The sequence below is a fragment of the Rhineura floridana genome, chromosome 5 (genome assembly GCF_030035675.1).
Source record: "Rhineura floridana isolate rRhiFlo1 chromosome 5, rRhiFlo1.hap2, whole genome shotgun sequence".
Classification (NCBI taxonomy): Eukaryota; Metazoa; Chordata; class Lepidosauria; order Squamata; family Rhineuridae; genus Rhineura; species Rhineura floridana.
Window position 1 is genome coordinate 74,480,761 of NC_084484.1, and position 12,477 is coordinate 74,493,237.

Sequence of the window (12,477 nt, forward strand, 5' to 3'; positions counted from 1 at the left end):
CAATAAACACTTTTATGCTGCTTTGTTGTTTCTGCTTGATAAATAATACTTTTCTTCTTTGTTCTCATTTCTGTAAACAAAACAAAACTGAAAACCAAACTCACATGAATTAATTAACAATTTCGTCTTCAGTTCTACTCTCTTTGTTAATGTCTGAACACATACATGCCTCTGTACATTTTCTTTGCTTTTGAAATCTTCCTGCCTGTTTATTTATTTGTTCATTTTATTAATTTTGTATGCTGCACCTTCAACACATATGCACTCCCAGAGCGGATTGCAATTTTTTAAAAAAGACAAAAGCAACACAAGCTGCTATAAAATCAAACAATAATTTACCACAGTAAAATAGCAGACATGGCACAATGGATTTAAAAACACAGAAATGATAAAATGCAGCTTCCATAATGGCTTAAAAGGTTTTAAAATACTGGGAGAATAATGTGCTTTCCATCAAGGAATCTGAATATAAATTTTAAATGTGAAGATTTTAAACTTGGGATAGAGGCTTTCTTTTATATCAGGAAAAATGGGGCATAGAGATTGATGTTCTATATAGAGTACAGAAAATTTCAAGCTGGCAAGCATTGGTTCTGACATAGCAGTAGCCAGCTTTGGCTAATAGATGGCAGCATTGTCAGCATTAACAGCATCAACTAAGTAGAATGGGAGCTGTATCTTACACTACCACCTGTTTGGATTTGTTGCCATGAGAAACAGATGATCTGGGAAATAAAAGGAACAAATGTAGCAAAAACTCACTCAAAATGTTTGTCTCATAAGATTTCCAGGATAAGGCTAAAGGGTCAGAAGAAAAATGTTAAAAAGATTGAGTAGCTGCTCAGCAGTAGAGGCTGGACCATTTGGGTGAATGGGGTACAGCTCCAGCAACTTCAAGTCTACCCTCTGCTAGCCTCCACCTGCCTGCCTTCTTAGGTACAACCAGTCCAGAAGGTGGCATGCCGGTCAAGATTCTCCTCCTCCTCCATCTCAGTGTTGCTATCATAGAATTAACCAGGAGGGAAGATTGCATTAGAACAAGTTGGCTCCACCTGTCATTGGCTCTGGCTCTGCCTTCCACCCTACCAATCCTAGTGGGCACTAGACACCACTACCCTCCACAAGGTGAGAATGAAACCTCTTCAGTTGGGTTATTCTATGTCTGTCCAGCACTTCTTACCCTACTTTAAAACTTGTGGTGAGGATCCCAGGAGATAGGCCAGAGATATCAGTCAGGATTATTTCAGGACTGTGCCCATAGACATACTCAGAAGAATTATGTTCTTCCTAGGTCACTTTTTGCAGATAAGCAAAAACATTTTTATTCTGCTAGACCCTTGAGACTTAATTAGAAGTATGCTTTTATTACCTGCTTTTTCAATAGCTTTATTAACATGTTTCATAGTGTTATGTGTATTTATTTTTAACGTTTTATTGTATGCAAACCACTGATAGGAACATTAAAAGGCAGTCTAGAAATGGCTTAATTAAATTTTAAAAACAATTAAAATTCAACACATTCACATTGAAATGCATAAAGATATTTGACAATGGGTACACAGATCTGATACCCACATTTACCAGGGTTCAGCTGGCCAGGGAGAAAACACATTTTCTTTCTTTCTTTATCTGATTTATGAGCTGCCTAATACAAATATTCTCTAGGTAACATGCACAGTAAAATAGACACAATTAAAAATAAAACATGCCATACAACAACTCAATAAAACCAAAGAAACCTCCAGTGGGTATGGAGGTCCACTATACGGCACAGGGCCTTCATAGTAGTAGCTACCTATCTATGGAACTCCCTACCCAGCTGTTCCCTATGCTAACTTCATTCAGGCATCACCTCAAAACCTATTTATTTTTGCAGGCCTTCAGGACACAGTAAGAGTGTTAGGGATATAAGAAGGCAGCAGTTTCTGTTCTGACTTGTCTTCAGCTCAACCACCAGTTTCCATGCTGCTGCGGTTCAGTTTCCACCAAATACTACATTATTCATCTAACTGTCTGCTATTTACTTGTATAATTATTCACATATAATTACATTTCATTGTAAAACAATGGCAAAACTAGATAAAATTGTCATTAATCACATTGATTACATATAGTTGTTATAATTTTTTAATTAAAAAAACGTGAATGAATTCTACTCGTGTTAGCTTGACTGATTTCCATTTCTGACCACAGCTGAACATGCGAACTGCAGCAATTTCTGCTTCCTTTTCCATTTCCATTGGAATTCTCTGGCATCCCTGAGCGTGACCCAACTGATATCACATATTAACAATTGTTTTATGCTTTCCTTATTGCATTTTAGATTATGTTTTTCATTTTGTTTTTAATGGTGTGTTTTTAAATGTTGTTAGCCACCTTGAGCTCTTGTTGAGAAAGGGTGGGATAGAACAAACAAAATAACAATAAACCCATAAACCTAGCTATAGTACAACAATAAAAGCCAGCCATAAAATCCACCATAGATGCAAGCCTAAAACCCTGCAACCAAGCCAACAAAACTCAGCTCAATGATAAAAGCTTAAACTGGCATGTTGCCATTATTATGCAGAGACTAAAATAAAATATTATTCGAGATGTTAAAAGGCCTGGAAGAAGAAGAAGAAGAAGAAGAAGAAGAAAAGGTATTTGTTAGGCACAGAGGAGCCAGGTGAGTCTTCCAAAGGTTCTGGGTTCAGTCCCTGGCATCTCCAGGTCGGGCTGGGGCCTGCCTGAAACCCTGGAGAGCCACTGTCAGTCGCTGTCGTTTGTACTGAGCTGCATAGTCTGACTCATTATAAAGCAGCTTCCTATGTTCCTAAGTATATAATTACAACAGTCCAGCAACAGACCAGTATTATTCATATATTACAAGTGGAGGCTGGTTCATTAGGGCAAGTGGGGCACTGCCCCATTAACCTCAGCCAGGCCCAACCAGCTTGCCTTCTTCTTACTTACACCCAGTCCAGGGATGGAACTGCCAGTCCGCTTCCTTCTCTTCCTTTGCCTTACTGTTGCCCTTGCAGAACTCAGCAAGGAGGATGGGCACAAAACTGGAATTGACTTTGCTTGTCACAGGCTCTGGCTGTACTTACTGTAGGTCTCCCTGCCTTCTGCCCCACCAGTTCCAATGGGCATTGTGTATATCCTGTGTATATTATTGTGTATATATTGGACATCAAAACCAGACGGGAGATGGTTTCCCCAAGGGTATCCTTTGAGTTCACAGCTGAGCTGAAATTTGAATCTGAAATTTCAGCTAGCAAGTTGTCCCCACCGCACAGCTTACCCTCTTGAGCAGGCGCCCCCACCCTGGCACCTTCCAGATGTTTTGGACTACAACTCAACCAGAGTGCTAGCTCTCATACTGTGAGAGTTCCCAATAAAACTACATCATTCTAAAGCAAAGATCTGACTCTCTGTATTGCAGCACTATTTCAAAGCCAATATGCACATCCAAAATGTTTGACATTGTGAGCTGCGGTCATACATCAGTTAAACATAAGCAGCTGTTGGACACACCAGAAAAATACCCAGACAAAGCAAATGACATTTTTATAGACACCCACAACATATTTACTGTGGTAAGAATGAATAACCTTGCAATAAATGCATTATTCATGTTCATACATTTCAATTCATTTCCCTATTTTGAATGTCGATTGTTGTTTTATTTTACTTAATGGTGTAATGATTGATTGAGCCAATTTCCCCTGAGCAGTAATGCCAGTAATATTGTTTCAGCCAGAGTGTTCCTTTAGATTATAGGTTTTGATAGCAATACTTACTATTTGTCACATTGACATTGGCTCCATACAAGGGGAACAAGTGCAATAGCCAGCCACAATTAGGGTTGCCAGCTACTTTCTTTGATAGCTCTTGGTATTTTTAAGTTCGGATATGCAGAGGAAATTGCAAACAGGATTTTCTAATGTTGCACAGAGCCAGGAACTGTTACCGGATAAGATGTGGGAGATGGAGAAGACAGCTTTGGGTCTGAATTTCTAAAATAAAGATGCTGGAACAAAACTTTACTAGAATTTCAAATCTTTGCAGTTCAAGTCCTTCGTAATGCCGTATGAATACATGTTTGGGGCAGTGTGCCCCAGAGCTGCACTTTTTTTGCATTCAGAAAGGTTCTGTAGCCAGCCTCTTGTGGAGTTATGGAGAACCTGTGGCCTTCCAGATGTTGTTGAACCCCAGCTTCCATCAGCCTCAGACAGCATGGCCAATGGTTAGGGATGATGGGAGTTGAAGTCCAACAACAGCAGGAGGGCCACAGATACCCTATTCTTGGTATAATGACTGGCACCTACCGGTCTTGGGAATAAAATACCTGCAAATTTTCCTTACATTGAAGATCAATGCATATATTTTAAAAAGCTGAGATTTTCTGAAGAGCACCTCTTCTGGTTTGACACATGGAACCAATAAGATCAGAGATGTTGGTGAGCTTCAGAAGGTTGTTACTTACCAGGAGGGACAAGGGGGAGGGCAAGGCAATGGGTATGATGCTGTGGTGCAAATGCAGTAGCAGAACCAATCCAACACTCCTGCCAGTATGTTTGCATCTTATTGGCCTCCCTTCCTCCTGGTAAGCAACAGTGACCAACCCTCCAGGAAGCTAGTATAGCAGCTCTGCCCCACCAGGCAAGCCACGTCTGATGAGCTTTGTAATTCCTTGACTTGCAGAATTTACTGTAATCCAAGCCAAACAAGAACCTCACCTCAAATAAGAACTATTTCCTTTTCTCCCTCCTCAGACTGCATCCTTGGCTGTGGCTCAGCTAGATGGGGGTTTAGCCCAAGAAATGGGTTCTAGACAGGAGCTGATTCTGGCAAAGCAAGCAAGATAAAGTCAACAAACACAAAGTTCAGCTTGCAATAAGTCAAAGCAAAGCAAGTCAGAGTTCCAGTTCCAGTAAGGCAAAATCAGCAAGGCAAAGTTCAGATTCCAGGTGGTACCCCAGATAGCAATGTATGATACTCAGGCTGGGGATCCATGCAAGCAGGCTTGAACATTTCTGCAGCAGGGTGAGACTAAAATGGGGCTTCAGCTCAATCTGGGTCACTAGCCTTCACTGTGCTGGGAGAAGCCTCTTCCAGTTAAAGGGACCTTGTTTGATTCAGCAGCTACTGAGTCTAACAGCGCAGTGGAAATCATGGCTCTACTAGGGCTTCTGGGCCAGAGTCCTTAGGCACAGAGGATGGCAGCACAACCTCTTCAGGCTGGAGAGGTGTTAGTGAGATGGGCTTATGATAATGCAGGAGTTCTGAGAAAGGGGAGTCATCTGGCATTGGTGTAAACAGCAATTCCTCTTCCCACTCTGATGTGTCCTCCAAATACATGGGCTCATGACCACCAGAGCAATGACAGGCTGCTGCTCCAACAGTGATGGCTATCCCTTGTCACTTTCCTTTGGCACCTGAAATTCTGGAAACGGGGGGGGGGATTGAGGGAGAAAGAGAGGAAAGAGATGTGACCACCCTCCTTTTCTATATATATATGGTGGTAGCAGCAATTGTAAAGGAGAAAGAGGGATGAATGGGGGGGGGGAGAGACAGAGAAATAAAGCAGCAAAGCAGCAGCTACAGCTACTGCTGATGCTGAAGTTTTTTGCTCAGTGATAGCACACATGCTTTGCATTGAAAAGGTCCCAGGATCAATCCCTGGGGTCTCCAAGCAGGGCTGGGAAAGACCTTGTCTGAAACTCCTGGACAGCTGCTACCAGTCGACAATACTGAGTGAGATTGACCAAAGGCCTGACTTGTGTAAGGAAGCAACTTGCTATGTTCCTAAGATCAGGGGGTTTAGAAGCTCATGGAGAAGGCAGTGGGGGTTCGTGGGGAGCACAATTCTGTGCAAATTTAGAGCTCTAGAAAAAGAACAATTCAAATTGGATACTATGTTCTATTTCTATTTTGGATGCGTGAACAGTTGAATCTGAAAGTGCAGTTTGATGTAAAATCAGACTGATTACGATATGTTGCTACTTCAGCAATGACTCTAGCTGTTGGAAAAAAGAGGATTCATGTTTTCAGCCAGCTATGTTTAAACCACTTCATTTTAGGCAAGGTGGGCACAGTCAATTAAAAACAGAGAGCACCAAATATATTTCACCTCCCACTGTTTTACCTTGTGCAAACTGAGACACTCCTGATGTCCACTGGAGACTATTCTGCAGAATAGTCAGTGCCATTATTCCACAATTATTTTTGCAGGTTTTTTAGTGTAAATTTTGCAAAGTGTTGCTATACTTCACATATTCACAGAAATAGAAACAAAAATGATTTTCTATAGGAAACTAAAATGCAAAGTAAATCAGACATATTTAAAGTGACCATCTGAACTATATCAACTGTCTTAATAATGTTGCTTCCTCCCTGCTAAAACAAGATCAGCACAGCACACGTTTTCTTTCTATTATTTGGGCTGATTGCAGGTGTTGCCACCACTCACCATATGCTGAGAGGCACATGTTACCAAATTCTTCCAAGCTACATAGCAAGTGGATTGGACTGTGAAAGACCAACCCAAATTGTCTTTGCATTTTGACAAATTTGTAGGGCAGTACAATATCTCAGAGAAGAGGTCAGGTCTCCTGCTCCTCTGTCGCATTCACTATAGCTGCCCAATTTCCCTGCTTTTTAAAGTTTGATAGAAATACCTGTGGGCTATAGGTATGTTCTTCAACTGCAAGGTTTTTTGCCTATGAGTGAATTTCTCTGCTTTTTAATCTGGGAGGTAAGAAATGGGATCCTGTGCAAGTTTGCTGAGACTGGATTGATTATTTGCATGCTTAATGAGTACAGTGGGATTTACTCAGTGAAACTGACCACAGGGGATGGGGAGGGGAGGTGGAGGAGGAAGGAGGGGAGGAAGGGCAGAGGGGAGGAGAAGGACAGGTTTGATCATTTGCATGTTTATTGAGTTCAGTGGGATTTACTCCCATGCAATCATGCTTAGGATAGGTAAAACTGACCGGGGGGAGGGATGTACTGGGCAGGGGAGGAGGAAGAAGGAAGAGGGAAGGGGAGGAGGAAGAGGGAGGGGGGAAAGGGAAGGGGAGGAGGAAGAGGGAGGGGGGAAAGGGAAGGGGAGGAGGAAGGGAGAGGAGAGGGGAAGGAGGGGAAAGGCAGGTCTGATCATTTGCATTCTTATTGAATTCAATGGGATTTACTCCTATGCAATTGTGGTTAGGATAGGTAAAACTGACCATGGGGGAGGAAGAGGGAGAGAGGGAAGGGGAAGGGGAAAGGGAAGGAGCAGATTGGAGGAGGGCAAAGGAAAGGGGAGGGAGGGCAGGTTTGATCATTTGCATGCTTATAGAGTTCAATGGTATTTACTCCTGTGCAATCATGCTTAAGATAGGTCAAACTGGCCATGGGGAGCAGGAAGGGGAGAGGGGAGGGAGGAGAAGGGAGGGCAGGTTTGATCATTTGCATACTTTTTGAGTTCAATGGAATTTATTTCTGTGCAATCATGTTTGAAAATGGAAATGGACTGCCTTCAAGTCAATTCCGACTTATAGCCACCCTATGAATAGGGTTTTCATGGTAAATGGTATTCAGAAGTGATTTTACCATTGCCTTCCTGTGAGGCTGAGAGGCAGTGACTGGCGCAAGGTCACCTAGTGAGGTTCATGGCCATGTGGGGATTTGAACCCTGGTCTCCCAGTCGTAGTCCAACAATGACTTGGGGGATGGGTGGGGAGGGGAGGGGGAGGGGGAGGGGGAGGGGAGGAAATTGGGTGGGTGGGCACTGAGCAGAGGGGAAATCCCTTTCCTTTCCAAAAGGAAAACACTGAACAGTATTGTTGCTTTTCAGCGTTTCCTCCAACTTTTTATTCTAGAGCAGGCACATGTAGCCTCCCACTCAAATTTAAGCCAAAGCTGTCCCTGGCCACATCCATAGCAGGCCTTTATTTCACTTTGGACAGTCATAGCTTCTCTCAAAGAATCCTGGGATATGTAGTTAGTGAAGGGTGCTGAGAGTTGCTAGGAGAGGTCCTGTTCCTCTCACAGACCTTCAATCAGAGTGGCTGACTATTAAACCACTCTGGCCACTGGAGATCTGTCAGGGGAATAGGACTCTCCTCTCAGCACCCTTCACAAACTACACTTCCCAGGATTCTCTGGGGGAAGCCATGACTGTCTCATGTAAAATCAAAGTCTAGTGTGGGTGTGGCCCCCTAATTAGCCAAGCAGCTATGAGTCTGGCTTTTAGAACACTGACAGATGATTCTTACTGAGCATGCCTGACACTATCATTCAGTTCAATGCAAAATTTCTTAATTAAAAATCAGCCAGGCATTTTTTTAACTTTTAAACTGCAGAAGATGAAGGTCAGAGTATGGGCAAGGTCAGTAATAGGATTACAGGTACTCTGTGAACATGGCTGATTTTTAATGAATTTCAACAGATTATGAGAACAATGACAGAAAAAAGTCCAAAAGGGGTCTGGGTTTTTTCCCCTCTTTTCAGATTTTGAACTCTCTATTCTCTGTGACTGTCTTATGTATCGCCATGAAAATTTAGAGGGTTGTTAAGCAAGCGTTTCTGAGTTCAGGACTATAAGTTTTGTAAGGTTTTGTTTTGAAATGAGCTTATGGGAAGCATCAGAATGGCATGGGGAGTATTTTCAATTTAACATTGCGGAATGTGAAAAATCCATGCTGGCTATAGCATACAGCCACTCATGGCAGTATAATTCAATCAGGGAGGGGGAAAGAAAATGCAAAACACAGAAACATGAGGAAGCAAAACTACACATACACACACCAGAAAGCACATTTTCTTTCTCAAGTACTTGAAGTTAAGTAGAAGTGACACAAGTTCCCAAAACATTAATTAGATATTGCAGCAGCGTCCATCTTCTACTAATTTACATGATCGTTCAAGGTTTTAGCATTTCCTGTGCTTTGATATTTTAAAAAATCTGTGTAACAATAATCCACAAAAAGACAAATGAAATTTCTAAAAGTAGCAGAAAATATTCTTTTCATTACCCCTGGTCTTTCACTGGAATAAAGAATGATTTGATTTCATCACTCCCAAACCAAGTGTCAGCCCATTTTCTGAGGATAGTCATTCTGTAACGAACATGGCTGAGGCTGTGAACACATTAGTTGTTTACAGCAAAATGTTTCCATTAGCCACACCTGGAGGAGGAATGTATTGATCTGCCAATCAGCTGCAAAATCTTTGAAGCTGAAATTAAAAAATGCACTCAAGCTGCTCCAACTGGGTTTTACAGTCAAAAGGGGTGCAGTTAGACTAGCATCAGGTGCCCCTGTCTTCAGGTGGAGATGCACTGGAAGTGGCAAAACAGTGAGTGTGTTTCTACCCTAAGTTTGCTCATACTTAGACCCTGCTCAGACAACCATTTGGACAAGTGTCTTTGTTTGTTTCCTCCCTTTGCTGAGCTAGTCATGAGATCTGCTGCCACACTCAGGGTTCAGCTTTGAGTATGCCTTCAAGCAGAGTCCTGGTATGGAGATGGTTGGACCTGACCTGTCTGACATGTGCAGAGAGCAGTAGGAGTCCACATAGATAAAGCTTTCCCCAAGGATATTATGTGTCCAGGGGGTTGAATAAGATCACAGATAAGTCCTCATGTTGAAAATAGATGGCCTGTTGCATAGCGTAAGAGAGGTTTCAGGCCTGCCATTTGTTGAGTAGTCATGTTGATATATTTGCACAAAACCTGCACTGAAGTTATACAATGTTGCCTGTTTATGGAGCATTTATCCTGATATGTTCACAAAGAGGTTATATGACATTGACAACTAGCGGTGGTTATCCTGCACTGTCCAGGGCAATTTTCCAGCACTAGAAAAGTGCCAGAAAACAACCAATTGTGTGCAAATAAGCAGCTCATCTGGGAGGGCGCTAAGCTTGGTTGAATTTGTTCATCTTGAGCCAGACATGGCTGGTGATTTGTTGAAGAATGATCCAGGAGCCATCTAAACAAATGACAAATTCCCAGTGGTCCTGGCAGGAAGTAAAAAGTGATTATCAGCTGCAAATGAAGATGGGGACTTTTCTCCTCAGCCGCTGGAATGGGAAAGAGCAGAACAGGTGGTTAGCTGGTATACGATACAAGTAAGACACCAGTTTCTTGGTTGGAAAAGGTGAGGGAGGGTGCATCTGCTATTGGGGAGATGGATGGCTCAGTCAGGAGTTTGTAAGCTGCCGGGAGAGAAAGAAGTGTTTGGGGTCTCATGATCTGGAGAGGGTAAGACTGGTGATGTGTGCAAAACAGAAGGGTGTGGCTGAGGCAAGACAAAGAAATAGTGGCAGGGAAGTAGCTTTGGGAGCAGGGCAGGGTGGGGCATATAAGGGACAGTTTCAAGATATCCAGCATGTCTGTACAGTCCTATAGAGATCAATAGGACTTACTCATAGATAAATCTGTGAAAGTGCAGACCTAAATATATTGAATATTTATATATGAAAATATTTTGAGGGGGCTGCAACAAAAACAACCTGCTTAAAAGATTATGAACTGAAACTATTCTTCCAACATGGTACACCTGATTCTTTCTTGAGGATATCATGTGTTTTAATTCACAAAACTACACTCAAAATATAAATGTGGGGAACATTATTTATCAGTTGGGCTTTCCAGCCTACTGCTCCCACTGTAACATACTCTGTCCCCTGGAAAGCCTTTCCTGGTATTTGGGAAACAGGAAAGCTCTGGGCTGTGGTTTTTCAGTAGAAATGTTTGTAGCTCAGTATCAAAAAGTGATCATCAGTATCTTTTTTTAATGATCTATGTCAGTGATTCCCAACCTTTATGAGTACGGGACCCCCTTTATAAGCTCAAATTTTTTTGTGACCTCCTCCCTCCAGGAAGGCAGCTTGGCTGCAAGGAAGGAAGGGGGAAAGCAGCCTTTCCTTGCAGCCTTGCTTCTTTTTGCTTCACTAAAAGCCCTCTCATTCTGAGTAAGGGCGTCATCAGCAGTGGTAGTGTGAGGAGACAGCAGTCAGTGGTAGTAATTCCCTCTTCTTTCTGCTAGCTCCACCTCAGCCTCTTTTGGTGTCTGCCATGTATTTTAGAGGCAGATGCCTGCTTTTGGTGCACCTGAAAGATGCTCTAGCACTTGAGCAAAAGTCCTCCCTTCTCATTTGGAGCAAGGAGGAGGTGTCATCTGCAGCGGCAGTGGGGAGCAGACAGTGTCCATGGAATGAAGACTTTTCAAAAATAATAATAATTTATTTACTATTCGCAGCCCCTTCCGGATTACTTCACACACCCCAGGTTGGGAACCACTGATCTATGTCATAATATTTAGCTTTTGGATAGCACTTTAAATGCATGGTGGGCAGAACGTAGATCAAAATATATTGGTGTATGTCAGGATGACTCACAGAAGATCAGAGAGGATTTCAGACTCCTGTTTCACAATGAAAACAAGAAAATGACCACCCCACCATTATACTGCTGAAATGAAGAAAATGGATTTTTTTCAGAGTGGATTTTTGTGTGGAAAGACTGTGAGCTCATCTCAGTTCTGATAACCCTGTGCTCAGCAGCTTCTCAGACACCATGTTCTTTCATACAAGATGCATGTCTTTTGCAGCTGGCTGCAGTTGGTGGTTCTTGAGGTTCTAGTAAAACGCAGGTTGTATCCCTGACTCTGCAATAGCAGTGCTCTCTCAGTAATGGCAACATTGCCACTCAATGAATGAGATGAGGTGCCTGCAAGTTCAAGGCTGGTGGGACCACCATCCAGCAGCACGTGGGCACACACCTGCAAGCTTGTGCTGCATTCCACCAAAGTACCCCCAACCTTGCCATCTCTCTGTCACTGCCATTCTCCCCCCCCCCATGTATCACTGCTTACCTATGTCATCAAATTATTGGAAGAGTCTTGGCTACATTTCTCTTTCTTGACCTTTAGGAGGAAATAGAAAGCATGCAACAGAATTTACCTTACCATTGATTGCAATAGGTTTTAAAAGACTAAGGAAGAGAAGTATAGTGGGTAATTTATATTGGATTTATAGAGGTACTGTAGTGTACAAGTTCTGCAAAAGCCAGTGTGGTGTAGTGATAAGAGTACTAGGCTAGGGCCTGGGAGACCTGGATTCAAACCTTAATTCAGCCATGAAACTCACTGGGTGACTTCTGGGCTAGTCACCTTCTCAGCCTAAACTACCTCATAGGGCTATTCTGAGAATATATTTGAGAGGTGCAGGACTACGTATTCCACACTGAGCTCTTTGCAAGAAAGTTGAGACGTAAAGGAAATAAGGCATTAAATAAGATTAAGGCTACAATCCTTTGCACAATTACTTGAGAGTAAGCTCCACTGAACTGTGAAAGTTACTTTCGATAAACCTGCTTGGAATTATGTTGTTAAGATACAAGGGATAGCTATTACCCAAGATTTCTATTATCTATTGATAACTATCATTTCTGAGCAATGTCTTACCTAGCCATTAAGTTATTTTATTATTGCAGTTGTGATA